The following is a 16,497-nucleotide window of genomic DNA, read 5'->3' as shown; positions in this document are numbered from 1 at the left end:
ATGCTTGATCAGATTGAGATCCGGGAAATTCGGAGACCAAGTCAGCACCTGAAAAAGGAAATTTTTATTAGCCAATAACTTTGCCATAAATGCAAGGACCCAAGGTTGTCTACCAGAAAATTGCCCAGAGCTTTTTAATGCTTTTGCCAGCTTGCCTTTCTTTTCATGCACCTAGCCATCCACATGATGTAAAACCAAACATTATTCATCAGACCAGGCCTTCTTTCATTGCTCCATAGTCCAGTTCTGATGCTTACATGAACATTGTGGATGTTTTTGCCATTAAACAGATTTCATTATGGGTATTGTGACTGGTCTATCTTTCAAAATTGATCATGACAATAAACTAAATTCAGGTAGGCTACTTTAGAATGTATACAAGAATACCTGTGTTTTTCTTCATGTGGGGTGAGGGTGGCTTCTGTATGGCTTCTCTGTGTTTTTATGTTTTATATAATAGTTTTCAGGAATCCTGAGGGAATTCCTTTTAATGGTAGGCCTTGAACAGGATGGCTGCGTAGCATAAATAATGCAGAGTAATGGATATCAGAAAAGCTGATTAGACAGACCTAGTGAGTGGAGCAACTAATAGTCATGCCATACACACCTCAAACCTCAGTGCTTTTACCCCACCACTGCGTTCTCCCTAATGCCCTTTTTAATGAAAATGGCTTATTAAAGTATACTGTTTCCTCTTACAATAAAGTACTGACTTAAAGCTCTAAATGCGAGAACCAAAAGTCATATTGGACCACTAACAGGTTTGTTTATAAAACTAATCTTTTATTTGTAAGCAAAGCCTCCATATACACTAGTAACACTACACACTGTGAAGTGGCATCAGGTGACTAAAAAGAAAGGTAGAAATTAAAAACCCTAAAGTAACCTATTCCAAAAGCTTTAAAAACTCTAAAATAAAAATTTGACATTATCAAAGAGCTACAATATACACATTTTTAGAGTATGCTTCCATATTTTCCTTCCAGGTTGCTGAGTTTCCCTGCAAGAGCACAGCAAGGGGGAATAGTATGGTGAATAAGAAACAGATGAGAAAAAGAAATTGCAGGCACATTGCATCACTGTTAGATACAATGGAATCCAGCATGCCATTGCTGTTGGTTGTGCCATCCATTATAATGAAACTTAAAAAGAAGTACTGTTTGCTTTGTTTTGTGACAAAAGCCCATGCTGTCAATATTGTCAATACAAATTAAACCTTGTCATAGCTGTACATTATAGTCTCAGTGAAAATCTTTTGTGAAATAAAACTTCAGTCTCCCTTAAAAAGAATTTAGCTTACAATTTTCAGACAGAGTAGCACATTAAGTCTAAAAAAAAAAAAAAAGCATGACAACATAAATACATATGACAATGATACAGAAACAAATTACACAGATACATATATTTTTTCATAAAATTATCATAATGTTTCTCCTCGAATAAGCTTCTTGGGGTTGTTCATTCGGCATACTGGCAGATTTGGTATGATTAATTAACCATAAAGGTGACTGCTTTTGTACATGGGGCCTGCAAATGAACTTGAACATTTGTGCTGCGTGTTTGGGTTAGGCTGAATCAGTGTATTTGTCAGGGAAATTTGCTGAGTTTTTTTTATGCCATTAATAGAGTCCAGTTGGCCAAGATCTATGGTCTTTTAGTCAGAGCCTTCAAAAAAATTTTATTTACTGAAAACATAGATAAGGATCTGAATAATAATTACAGCTTTCTTTTTTTAGCTTGAGTTTATATTCAAAAGTCTATGTAATACCTGGCTACCCAGCAGGTACAAACAGTGACAAAGAGAGAAATCGACAGAGAGAGTGAGAGAGAGGAAGAGAGAGAGAGAGAGAGAGAGAGAGAGAGAGAGAGAGAGAGAGAGAGAGAGAGAGAGAGAGAGAGAGAGAGACAAAGTCACCCTTATCTTGGCGTCACTCACTCTCTAGAGCCCCCAGATGACAAAGTCATAAAAAGGACACAACTTCCTGTCATCTTGAAAATCCCACATGGGTTTTAATTTTTTCTGGGAATAATAAGATAAATAAAAAATAAAAGATACATTACTTGTTGCTTGTATATTGATTTGGCTTTTCAAAGTGACCATACAGGTAAAATATACATGAGCAAATAATTATATAATCAATAAAATAATTTTCCTAGCTTGCTACTTCACCAGCGAGAGTGCTGCCATTTACATGAGAGATTTTATTCTGAGCCTTTGCTTGCTTTCTTGCACATGATATTTCATTCCACTAGTTCCAGTAATAACCTATTAACTTTAAAATTCACTGGAATACATCGAAAGCTAAATGCAATTAAAATAATATTCAAATAAATTCTCAGAAGAAAAACATGATTGTATTATTAGCTCTCAAACATGCATGACCTCAAATAATATTCTCTAAATCTAATGTAGTCTAGTTTCATTAACAATGCAAAACATTACTTGATTTTAATTGGCTTTTTGTATTGACTTTCATGAAGCTTTTTAATATTTTAGAATTGATTTACAAAATGCCATAGTTAATAGTGTATTAATACTTTCACACGAATTGAAATACCTTCAATGACCAAACATGGTTATTTTAAGTTTTACCTAACTAATTGAATAATTTCACATGACATCAGTTTGCTAAATCTTTTAAGAAAGAGTGATTTCATTTAAGTATTGATGGGTTTGAGTAGTGACTAGTTTAAATGTTTCAGTGGGAAAGTCTAACCATTCTTACCCTGGTTGATCTTGAAGGTTTAGCTATAGAGAAAAAAATTATTTAGTAATCTAACCAAATATTTACCAAAGATATCCTTGAATATTTAATCTATTTTAAACCTTTTTATTTTATTTACATCCACAAATATGTGTATGGATACATAGTGTTTGCTTTAATATTCCTCAGGGTTTAAACTGATATACTGTGCTGCATTACTAACATAATAATACGTTTCTACTTACTCTGAGGTGATTTGCTTGATGATAACTTGTTAATATAAAAAGAAAAGTACATATTTATTTGACTTGGTATGTGAATCAGATAAGATTTTTTTTATTTGTATTCTAAAATATGCATTTGCTTCACAAGTGAGAGATGTTTCCAAGTTTTTCATAACTTGACTTTGCACAGTTTAACATCTACACATTCTAAATATTTAGCATCTGAGTTTCAGTTCATTGAGGGGCCAAATTCCAAAGCACTTGAGGACATTGCTTCCAATTAGTCGCTTGGAAAGTGAGTTACACTTCCTGGCCTACAATATTACCCTGAGGGCTGCATTTATTCCTACAAAGATCTCCTGGGAAATATGGTCTCTTAAGGGTTGAATGCATGTCATTTGTTTACCTGTGAGTAATGTATGGCTGGGGTTGATGGAGCAATGGACCAAGCTGCATTCTCCAGCTGAGGCCAATAACAATGAGAGATTAATCAGTGGGTGGTAACATGGGCCGATCTTTAGAGTCTAAGAAAGGTGCAGTTACATTATGAAGTAAAAAAAATGTTTATACTGATGAACAATTTTTTAATACCACCTATTTATTCATTTATTGTAATAAATTGATTTAGGCAGCCACTGTCAGTACCCATGTACAGAGACCTATACATTTACAATGTTACACTATTTTGTGTCTATAATTTTTATATTTACAATCTGTAAAAACAATGCATTTATGTAAAATTAATGCATTTATGCTTAATAACTTTCTTCTGCTCAACTCAGATAAGACAGAAGTACTTTTACTAGGACCACATGCAGCTAGAAGTAAACTTTCCGATTACGTAGCATCTCTGGATGGTGTTTCTGTTTCAGCATGTACGGCTGTCAAAGACCTTGGTGTGATTATTGACCCGAGTCTTTCCTTTGAGTCTCACGTGAATAATATCACCAGAATCGCCTTCTTTCACCTTAGAAATATTGCTAAGATTAGAAATATGATGTCGTTACAGGATGCAGAAAAACTGGTTCATGCTTTTGTTACTTCTAGATTAGACTACTGTAACGCTTTACTGTCTGGGTGTGCGAGTAAGTGCATCAATAAGCTTCAGTTAGTCCAGAATGCAGCAGCAAGGGTCCTCACTAGATCTAGGAAATATGACCACATCACCCCTGTTTTAATCAGTCTACACTGGCTCCCAATCAAATCTCGCATTGACTATAAAATATTACTACTGACGATAAAGCACTCAATGGTCTCGCACCGCAGTATCTGAGTGAACTTCTGTACCAGTATGATCCTCCACGCCTACTTAGATCAAAAGGTGCTGGCTATCTGTTGGTTCCTCAAATAATGAAGACTACAGCAGGGGGCAGATCTTTCTCTTATAAAGCCCCACAGTTATGGAACAGCCTTCCAATCAGTGTTCGGGACTCAGACACAGTCTCAGTGTTCAAGTCGAGGTTGAAAACGTATTTATTTAGTCAAGCCTTTTATCAGTAGATTTCTCTTAGGTAAAGGCACAGATCTGGAGGGAACATGGATATAGAGTGTTTGGTGAACTGGTATATTTGTATGCTGTCGTCCCTCACATTCACACGCTCACTCAGGTTTGTTGACGGTGGTGTGGTGGGTCGTCTCTTATCCCAGAGATCCCTCATGTCTGTGTTACCTTCTGGTTCTCCCTTTTAGTTATGCTGCCATAGCGAGTCTTGCCGGAGTCCAAACTGCACAGTGACATTAACTTTCGTACACCAATAGTTACACTTAATAATCCATATCCTTCTCTTCCGTCACCCTCTCTCTCTCTCTCTCTCTCTCTCTCTCGCTCTTTTGGTCGAGTTAAACATGCTCCTGAGGCTCCAGTGACCAGTGTTCCTGCCCCTCTCCCCTCCTTGGATCTTCACACTTCTGTGCAGCTCGGGACGGTCTCTTAATTCCGGAGTAGAACGGGTGCTTTGAGGACGGATTGGACTGTAGTTGGTGTCGGCGGTCTGCTGCACTGACTCGGGAGTGCAGTTTGCTTCTGATCATCATCACTGTACCCCACAACATTGTATATCTGCTTCAAATGGACATTTGGTGCAACCCAGATGAGGATGGGTTCCCTCTTGAGTCTGGTTCCTCTCAAGGTTTCTTCCTTATGCCATCTCGGGGAGTTTTTCCTTGCCACAGTTGCTCATCAGGGACAAACATACTTACAAAGAACATATTTATGTTTAATCACCACATTATCTGTGTAAAGCTGCTTTGAGACAATGTTCATTGTTAAAAGCGCTATACAAATAAAAATGAATTGAATTGAATTGAATTGAATTAAAAATATGCATTGTCTCAACATGGTGGCGAGGAAGACTAGATGTTACAAAAGCATGAACTAGTTTTTCTGCATCCTGTAACGACATCCTATTTCAAATTTTAGTAATATTTCTAAGGTGAAAGAAGGCAATCCTGGTAATATTATTTACGTGAGCCTCAATATACAGCTGTGTATAATCAGCATAGCAATGGAATTAAATACCATGTTTATGTATATATTCACCCAGAGGCAGCATATATAAAGAGGAGGTTTGATATTGGCCTGTAGTTGGACAGCTGACATGGGTCAAGGTCAGGTTTCTTAATTAGGGGGTTGATAACTGCCAGTTTGAATGATTTAGGTACATAACCAGTGCTAATGGAAGAGTTAGTAAGACAACAAGGACTCTTATGTACGGATGCTGTTCATAGACTTCAGCTCAGCATTCAACACAATCCATCAGCACCTGATTGAGAAGCTGAGCCTACTGGGCCTGAACAACTCCCTTTGTAACTGGATCTTGGACCTCCTGACTGAGAGACCTCAGTCCACCTCAGCACCTCAAGGCTGTGTGCTCAGTCCACTGCTGTTCACTCTGCTGACTTATGACTATGTAGCAATGCACAGCTCAAATCACATCATCAAGTTCGCCGATGACACGACCGTGGTGGGTCTCATCAGCAAGAATGATGAGTCAGCATACAGAGAGGAGGTGCAACAGTTAACATACTGGTGTGGAGCCAACAACCTGTTTCTGAACGTTGACAAAACTAAAGAGATAGTTGTTGACTTCAGAAGAGCACAGAGTGACCATTCTCCACTGATCATCGATGGATCATCCGTGGAGATCATCAAGATCACCAAATTCCTTGGTGTTCATTTAGCGGGTATCCTCACCTGGTCACTCAATGCCAGCTCCATCACCAGGAAAGCTCAGCAGCATCTCTAATTCCTGAGAAAGCTGGGGAAAGGCCATCTCCCTCCCCCCATCCTGACCACATTCTACAGAGGGACCATTGAGTTTGGAAACTGCATCGTCTCGGATCGCACGACCCTACAGAGGATAGTGAGGACAGCTGAAAAGATCATCGGAATCTCTCTCCCCTCTAAATCATGGACATTTATACTACACCCTGCATCCGCAAAGCCAACAGCATTGTGGATGACCACACACACCCATCACACACACTCTTCACCCTCCTGCCATCAGGGAAGCGGTTCTGAAGCATTCGGGCTGCCACATCCAGACTGTGTAACAGTTTCTTCCCTCAAGCCATCAGGCTTCTCAACATTTTACAACAGGTTTACTGTTGGAGCTATTTTTGTATTTTGTGTATTTGTCTTGCACTGTCCTGTGTTGTCTTGCATTGTCTTGTGTTGTCTTTGCATTGTTTGCACCAGGTTGCACACATGCACTTTATGTGGCGAGGACACTTACTAGTCCTTAGCCCTGTGTTTTCTGTTGTCCGTGATTGTTGTATGTAGCACCAGGGTTCAGGAGAAACGTTGTTTTATTTCACTGTATACTGCTTCAGCTGTATATGGTTGAAATGACAATAAAAGCTTCTTGACTTGACTTTTTATAAAATAAAAATTAATAATAAAAAACCCCGGAAAACTCACAAATGTTTTCATCTTTTTTAAATTTAGTAGCTCTTAGTTTTAGCAGGACTAAATAACAGCTAGCACACAATATGGTGGTTTACTATGCAGGCAAAAATGTCAATTTTATATTAAGTAGAAATATGAATTATTGCAAACTTAATTTACTGTAGTATATTGAACGCTTCGTATTTTACCTAAGTAAAAATTCTGCCCTTAATTTAAATATGCTCATCCATTAATTATTCTTTTTAGTATGGTTCTATATGCAATATAATGCAGAATACAATAGAATTGTTGGCAAATTATCCATCTGTATTGTTTCAGTGCCTCCTATAATTTCAGGAACCACAGCTGTTCTCTCTGACAGTGCAAAAAATGCTGTTCAGCTTAAGTGCTCCTTTGGCAAAAGTTATATTAATAACTCTTTCTAAAATTCTTCAGCCAGCATGTGTCAGTCTTAATAAAATTAAGTGATTATTATTAGGGCATTTTGGCAGAAATATATATTTTAGAGTACTGAAAATACATATTTTCCTGTTAACACAATACAAAGTACATAGAAACTTAGAAATCAAAACTTGTTTGCAAGGTGGATAATGTCTCATTTACACTTCAGGTTGCATTTTTTCCGCAGGGAATTCACATCACATTTTGTGAAATTTAATGAGCTTAGTGTGATGCTTGTTAAGCTATATGATCCTCTGCAGATCAGCACAGGAAAAATTTCAACACCAAAGAAAAAAAGTAGTTAATATGTAACTTATTGTTCTTAACATATAAAGCATTTAATATAAATAAACAATGCTTTTTTATTTTATATCTAATTAGCTAACCAAATGCTATCGTATTGGTGGTTTTACAGTACATCTTGTTCTTTAATCCCTTGAGGCAAATCTTTTACAGGTTGGTGTTATACAGATTATATTCATTCAGGGCAAACGTCAACATTTTTTTATATTTTATATTTTTTTATATTATATATAGTTTTTTTCTTTAGTATTTTGCCTCCAATCAATGCAAAAACTGCATTTAGGGTCACTGAAAACAAAACCTTTTGAAAAAACTCAAAATTCTCTCCAAAACACTTTTTGTGTTCAATCTTTCTTGTTAATGGAGAAAATGTGTATTTAACCTACTGATTTCTTTTTATTTTTTTTACTCTGTTTTCCTATTTGATAATGTGTTTGCAAACTAGTTTTACTTTATTATTACTCCCTTTTTGTGGAGGCAGCAGTATATGATATGCATGTACTTATGTATTTCTGCTGAATACTTAATGGAGGGCTTTCAAGAATGGTTTCAAAAATATCTGTATATGTGTGGACACTCATGCCAAGTCACTCATGCCTTTTAAGAACTTAATTGTGATGCTTATGCCAGAACCGATCTAATACACCTACACACTGAAGTAACACACTCCAATAAAATATGCTGACTGATGAATGGCTAACTGTCACTGTTTACATTACAAGCTAATATTTACCTAAAGACTACAAAACAATAAGAAAACTGCACAGTAATATAAAGCAGCAATGGTCCACTCTGGCTACACTGGAAATTAACTACAACAGTGGTCTAAAGACAATACAGCTTTTATTCCACTATTATGCTGTAAAATCCTAAACCCACTGACATGTGCAATGCTGATCTGACTTATCAGTTTATTAGAGAGCTCTATTATGTTAGTTATGTTTGGAACATTTAGTTATTTGGTATTAGCTTCCTGTTTTGCACATAACCAGTTTCACCTGAGCCCTCTCAGTCCACTAGAGTATTAAGACCATCAGACTGGAGAACCAAATTTAATGTGATACAGTGACTAATTAACACTAAAAGAAGAGAGAGTGTGAACGTGTGCCTGTTCAGAGCTCAGCTGCAGGGCATCGGGTTAAGAGGCTGAGAGAGAGCAGTGAGGTATGCATGTGTGTTTTATGATCATGAACACTGTTAACCTTTAGCTCTATATGGAGCATTCTCTGTCTCACACTCCAGTTCTGAGGTTGTTCAGATTTGATTACTGCAGGAGCGGAGTAGTCTGAAGTGTTCCTAAAGTGCCAAGGTACAACGAGAGAATATAAATTAGAAATAAAGGGACAATTGTAGTTGTGTGTTCACGTGTTGATGTGAATGTGTGTGTGTGTGTGTGTGTGAGAGAGAGAGAGAGAGAGAGAGAGAGAGAGAGAGAAATTGTAAGGTGTCTTCAGATGTTTGGAGTTGGTCCATGGCCCTCCCTTGTGTGAAAACAGCTCTTTGTGGATCCATTCCTCAGTTTGGCTGAGGTTGAAAGATCTGTGTTGTTTTATTCAGCAATTTCTTTCTGAAAGCTCTGCTGTGTGGCCTGCTTCAGCTGCTCAAGGGTCGATCACACTGCAGGCTTATCCACCACAGTGGATGAGGTTACAGTTTGTTTTCTAATTCAGTACTGATGAGCATTACATCTTATGGAGTATATATGTAAGAGCCTTAAAAACCTGTGGGTGTTTTTTCATGTCTTGGTTAAAAAGTTGTTTCCAGAAAAAGAGGAATGTCTGACAGTTTTGACTTTGTGTGGACATTTGGCTTAAAAAAAGAGCCAAACATATTTCCTTTTGGAAATTAAAGTTTAAGGACTTAAAGTTTAGGATTAGATTTACAGCATGTTTTTTTCCACCAGTCCTGGAGTCTCAAATGCTCCACAACTGTCTGATATTTAGCTCTCTCTGAAAGTATTGGAACAGTTCTATTGTTTTCGCTTCATGTTGAAGACATTTGGGTTTTAGATCAAAAGTTGTGTGTGAGAAAATAGAGCAGAATTTCAACTATTGTTTCCTGATAAATGTTTTAAACAACCTAAGAGACAGGCTGTCCAATGTATAGCCGAGCAAAACATTGGAACAAATAGTGTTAAAGTAAATAAAAGTAAATTCTTAATATCCATTATTTGCAATCAGTGCATTATGCTATCCTCTGTCATTGCCAAACTGTCACATTTTACTTTTTTCAGTCGTGAGTTTCTCTCTTCAGCCTCTTTATGAAATAAAATGCTGGGTTAAGGAGTTGGTATGTTTAGATCATTTGCAGATTTGTTCTTTCTTCACTTTGATAAAAGTAATTCTTGGTTCCAAAGCTTTTATGGTTCATTTCTATATAGTAGATCTATCTATCTATCTGCACTCCTGTGAACACCTCATGGTCAATCGGTTGGTTGCTAATTTGCAATACTAGTCATCAGTCCATTGCAGGTGTCATAATATATGGATTTTCACTTCTCCTCTGGCACCAAGAGAAGTGCCAAGAGAAGTGGTACAAGAGTATAAAAATAAAAGAACAAAACCCATGAAAACATGTGGCTTGATAGTATTGTATTTGTTCATAGAAAAGCAACAGTGCTATTTCATTTCATAACCTGCACAAACATTTGCATTTAATTTTTTGAAGGTCATTTCAGCACAAACAATCATTACAGCACAAACACAGCACAGACAAATACGCTGATGGCAAGAAAGTTTCTTTCTCTTTGCTCCTTTTACTCTCTGTTTACATAGCTGGGTGCATTGTTTTGGGTGGTCTCGTGGATTTCTGACCTTTTGTGTTTTGATATACCTGTTCTTAAAGTGTGTACTACTTATATGGCTCTGCAGCTATATAAATCCATGTTGTGGTGTTATTTGTGGTGGTGCCTATTGGCCCTAGTGGCACTGTGTCCATTATTTTGTTGAAAAAGTTTTTTGTTGTTAAGTTACCTTGCTTGGTACGAGAAATTTTCCATGCTATTATTATTTTTATTATTAATATTTTCATTGTTGTTGGCTGTGGTGTTCTTTTAAAACTTCTTGTTGTAAGGATTAATTTTCTGTTTTTTGAAAGTTACCTTGCCTTGTGTAAAACAGATGTGCTCTTGTAACACAATTTATTATATTATTATTACTGCAACTATTATTGTTGTTGTTATTATTTCTTTAAACCTGCTAAGTGTTATTAGGATTAATTTTCTTCTTCTTCATCTTTGATACTAAAACTGAACGAGTTCTTGTTGTGACGTTTTAATGAATCCTTGAACAGTTTGCAATTTAGACGGTTTCCCTCCACCCAAATAGATTTTGTGCTAAATTGCATTTCACAAAAAAAACCCTAATAAATTAGGGATTTATTTTATTATTATTTCTATAATTATTATTATTATTTTTATTACTATTACTATTATTACTACTACGACTACTATTATTATTATTATTATTATTATTATTATTATTATTACTACTACTACAACTACTACTACTACTACTACTACTACTATTATTATTATTATTATTATTATTATTATTATTATTATTATTATATAATTTTTATATTCTGGCCGAAGGAGAATCGGGAGATGTCTACAGAGACAGCAGGAAAAGTAGAAGTGTAGGAGAGTGGAGGTTAGAGTTGGTACAGTACTGTGAATGGTAGAGAGAGAGAGAGACAGCTGATATGACAGAGCAGACAAAGGTAGATATGTTGTGTGTTTAGAAGACCAAGTGAATAGGGAGTAAGGCCAGAAACATTAGAGGGGGTCTGATGTTCTATTATGGTGTGGGTGGAAAGAGAAATGGTGTAGGGTGATCCTGAGGGAAGAGTTTAGTAAGTGTAGTGAAGAGAGTTTCTGATAGGGTGATGTCAGGACAATGACCACGCGAAGGAAACGGGAGTAACTCAATCATAGTCTTTATTGATGTTCAGAAACTAAACCAAAATCCGGGAGAGTTACGAACCGTAATGCAGGTATAATCCGTAAAGCGGGTAGGACCCGGAACCTGGGTGTAATCCGTAAAGCAGGTAGGATCCGTAATGCATGTGTAATCCGTAATGCGGGTATAATCCGTAAGGCGAGTAGGATCCGTACGATCAATAAAGACAGTAATTTAAGTTTGTCACCATTATGAGGGAAAAACCCACAAAACGCCACCTAGAGGGTAAATTGTGTAAATCATAGCGGATTTGGTGTTTAATTTGAGACTTGACGCATAAATAAAACAAAAGTTTACGGATTAAAAATATTTTTATCTGGAGTTTATTTATTTTATATCTAAGTAAAGAAAAGACGTCGTGGATAAATGTATTTTTTGCTGAAGGTTTTAATTTCGCCTTTTTAATATTTAGATATTTATTTATGTATTTATATATTTTTTTTAAATGGTAAAAACAGAAATGCGTGCTGAATTGACAGTACGTTAATACAATTTAAAAGGCATATGCTGTATGAGAAGTTGGACACAAAAGAAGGAGAAAAGGATTTGTACCGATTGGCCAGGCAGAGGGACCGAGCTGGGAAGGATGTGCTAATAATTAGAGCAATAAAGGATGGAGATGGAAATGTGTTGACTAGTGAGGAGAGTGTGTTGAGAAGGTGGAGGGAGTTTTTTGAGCAGCTAATGATTTAGGAAAATGAGAGATAGAAGGTTGGATGATGTGGAAATCATGAAGCAGCAAGTGGATAGGATTAGTAAGGGGAAAGTGAGAGCAGTGATTAAGAGGATTAAGAGCGAAAAGTCGGTTGGACCAGATGACATACCAGTAGAAGCATGGAGATGTTTAGGAGAGATGGCAGTGGAGTTTTTAGCCAGGTTGTTCAACAAAATTTTGGAAGGTGAGAGGATGCCTGAGAAATGGAGAAGGAGTGTGCTGGTACCGTTTTTTAAGAATAAGGGAAATGTGCAGACCTGCAGTAACTACAGGGAAAGTTCAGTCATATTATGAAGTTATGGGAAAGAGTAGTGGAAGCCAGGCTGAGAAAAGAGGTGACCATCTGTGATCAACAGTATTTTTTCATCTTGAGGAAGAGCACTACAGATGCATTATTTGCTTTGAGAATGTTGATGGAGAAGTATAGAGAAGGTCAGAAGGAGTTGCATTGTGTGTTTGTGGATTTAGAGAAATTGTACGACAGGGTGCCGAGAGAGGTATTGTATGAGGAAGTCAGGTGTGTCAGAGAAGTATGTGAGGGTGATGCAGGACATGTATGAAGGCAGTGTGACAGCAGTGAAGTGTGCAGTAGAAACGACAGACTGGTTTAAGGTTGAGGTTGGACTGCATCAAGAATTGGCTCTGAGCCCTTTCTTGTTTGCAGTGGTGATGGACAGGTTGACGGACGAGGTCAGACGGGAGTCTCCCTGGACTATGATGTTTGCGGATAATATTGTAATTTGTGGTGAGAGTAGGGAGCAGGTTGAGAAGAGCCTGAAGAGGTGAAGGTATGAGCTGGAGAGAAGAGGAATGAAAGTCAGTAGGAGAAAGACAAAGTACATGTGTGTGAATGAGAGTGAGGGCAGTGGAGTGGCGCGGTTGCAGGGAGAAGAGGTGGAGAAGGTGGAGGAGTTTAGGTACCTGGAATCAACAGTGTAAAGTAATGGAGAGTGTGTTAGAGAAGTGAAGAAAAGAGTGCAGGCAGGGTGGAGTGGGTGGAGAAGAGTGGAAGGAGTGATTTGTGATAGAAGAGTGTCTGCAAGAGTGAAAAGGAAAGTTTATAGGACTGTGGTGAAACTTGCTGTGTTGTATGGTTGAGAGACAGTGGCATTGAGTAAAAGACAAGAGGTGGAGCTGGAGGTAGCAGAGATGAAGATGTTGAGATTTTAATTGGGAGTGACGAGGATAGACAGGATTAGAAATGAGTTTATTAGAGGGACAGTGCATGTAGAACATTTTGGGGACAAAGGGAGAGAAGCCCGATTGAGATGTTTTGAACATGTGCAGAGGGGTACATCGTGCATGGACTTGGGGTACATCGGTAGAAGAATGCTGAGGATGGAGCCACCAGGAAGAAGGAAAAGAGGAAGACCAAGGAGGTGGTTTATGGATGTGGTGAGTGAAGACATGCAGGTAGTTGGGTTGAAAGAGGCAGATGTAGAGCCCAAAGGGGTATGGAGACGGATGAGCCGCTGTGGCGACCCCTAATGGGAGCAGCCGAAAGAAGATTATTATATAATTTTTAAGTTCTGAATGCTTGAGTATGGCTTTCGTCATTATAATGTTCACCAAAATATATTAACTTAAATTGTAAATGTCAGATTAAGTTTTTTTTTTTTTAACAAAATTAATACAGTTTTAAGATTGCATTAAAAAACAAAACAAAGAAATCATTACAGTGTCTCACTGAATCACACATTAAAAGGCAAGGGTTTTTTTTGTTTCAGTTGAGAGGTTTCAGATCTTACCTCATATGAGTCAAGCATTATGGGCTTTCTATCTGTTATATTTTAGCTTGGCCAAGTATTTACCATTTTCTACTTTCCCTTTAAACTTCACCTTGAACCAAGTTGAAGGGTGATTCAAGAAAATATGAGAAGTATAAATATAGCTGTGGATTGGCATCAGCTTTTGTGAAGGTGAGAGATGCAGGTGAACATTTATGATCATTCAGAACACCTGTTTTTATTTATTTATTTTTATTTTATATAACTGAATACATGATATAACCAATAATGGTAATAGAATCCCCTGAATTGATGTATAAACCATGAGATTATAAAACCAGTGCTGAGTTAACCTAGGACTGGAAGAGCAAAACTGACTAGCACATGAACATGACTAGCACTAAATGTGATATTGCAATACTTTAAACTATGGTCACATTGTATTTTACAATGCAGATAAAAAGCCCATACTGTCGTGTACTCACTTTGTTGCTCTTATCAACTAGCCAGTGTTGACAAAGATGTTTCATTTAGTTGCATTGTGACTTGCATCTGCAGTTCTTAAGGGTTTTTTACACTTTAAATACACTTTTGAACCTGCACCAAATTACAGTACATTCTAGAAAGGTAAAGTGGATCGTAAAACCTTCCAGAACTGAGTCAGCATAATGCTGTTTTTAAGATTCCACTTCCCCTTTTGTATTCCAGTCATTTAAGATCAATGGAATGACAGCAATAAGGTTTATAGTTTCATGTTTATAATGGTCTGCTTTTATGAGAAAGCATTTGTTGATTGATTATGTCAGTGTCTTTACAGAAAATGGCAGTATTTGACTTGTGTAAACGCTGTTTAATCCAAACTTTGCTGTATATAGACTATAGCTCTTAATGCAAATTTACATTTACATTCATTCATTTGAGAGATTCTCATGCAAAAATTAAAAACAAGGCAGGCTGAAATAAACTGAAGCAAATTATGTCCTTCACTGCATCCTAGAGCTTAGCTTGTGGCAAACCCAAAAGAATTTCAGTTGTACAAGTAAAACGGATATAGTGCTCCCTACTTTTACTGGAAAATCTCTCTAGATACTGTACCAAGAATCTTTCTAGATTTGTAAGAACTTGCCTTACATGCCATAATTATAATGACTGTTCTGTGCTTATCCCAGGACCGTAATGACTTATGATCACACTATCTGGTGTCATCTAGAAGAGTACGCATTTCCATTTGTGTCTGAATCTCCTAAAGAAAACCAACTTAGAATCAAGTGAACATTAGTGGCTCAGGTGAGAGGCATTTTGTGATAAAGATGGTAGGATGCATTTTAATTCATGTCTCAAACACTTTTTTCTGTTGCATCAATTTTTGATGCCAAATGAACCTGCATTATATTTCATTTCTTTGGGCTTGTACATTTACAAAATAATAAATGGTTTCAGCATATGAAATCAGTGTCTTGTTTATCAAAATTTAGTGGCATGCAATAATTAAATTTATGTACATTTTTGTGTTGTTTAGTTTAGTTCCCTTTTGAAATAAAAATGCACAGGACAGTATTTATAATTAATGTAGATGCATTTATAAAAAACATTAAAAGCTTTTCAATTTAAACTTGCTTGTTGGTAATCTTACTTTTGAATAATGGTAATGTTTATAGTTGCTAGGCTAGTGAGATAAGAAAAATACTTAAGAATAGGATTTTGAGGCTTTTAATGAGGTCTGATTTGTTGTTTGGATGCATAATAATAATAATAATAATAATAATAATAATTACACATATATGAAGGAAGCAGGCATCTGAGTGTCAGACCCTTAGTGCCATAACCTTCATGGATAAAGGAACTTAATTATTAACTACATAATGTTCATTATTTAAAGATATTATCTTACGGATATCATACCTGATATTATATGATAAAATAACTCTAGTGCCAGGAAAGAACCAAGCATTTAATATTACATCATCAATTCAATTCAATTCAATTCATTTTTATTTGTATAGCGCTTTTAACAATGAACATTGTCTCAAAGCAGCTTTACACAGATAATGTGGTGATTAAACATAAATATGTTCTTTGTAAGTATGTTTGTCCCTGATGAGCAACTGTGGCAAGGAAAAACTCCCCGAGATGGCATAAGGAAGAAACCTTGAGAGGAACCAGACTCAAGAGGGAACCCATCCTCATCTGGGTTGCACCAAATGTCCATTTGAAGCAGATATACAATGTTGTGGGGTACAGTGATGATGATCAGAAGCAAACTGCACTCCCGAGTCAGTGCAGCAGACCGCCGACACCAACTACAGTCCAATCCGTCCTCAAAGCACCCGTTCTACTCCGGAATTAAGAGACCGTCCCGAGCTGCACAGAAGTGTGAAGATCCAAGGAGGAGAGGGGCAGGAACACTGGTCACTGGAGCCTCAGGAGCATGTTTAACTCGACCGAAAGAGAGAGAGAGAGAGAGAGAGAGAGAGAGAGAGAGAGAGAGAGGGTGACGGAAGAGAAGGATATGGATT

At 37.0% G+C, this 16,497-nt stretch overlaps 1 protein-coding gene across 9 annotated transcripts in view; it reads left to right on the top strand.

The window, feature by feature from the left end:
* cadm3 (cell adhesion molecule 3) overlaps window positions 1-16,497 on the top strand; it is an 87,129-nt gene that overhangs the window by 17,601 nt on the left and 53,031 nt on the right. The window lies entirely within an intron of this gene.

Source organism: Silurus meridionalis, chromosome 20 (assembly GCF_014805685.1).
Source record: "Silurus meridionalis isolate SWU-2019-XX chromosome 20, ASM1480568v1, whole genome shotgun sequence".
In the NCBI taxonomy this organism is placed as follows: Eukaryota; Metazoa; Chordata; class Actinopteri; order Siluriformes; family Siluridae; genus Silurus; species Silurus meridionalis.
This window is presented reverse-complemented; position numbering and strand designations above follow the sequence as displayed.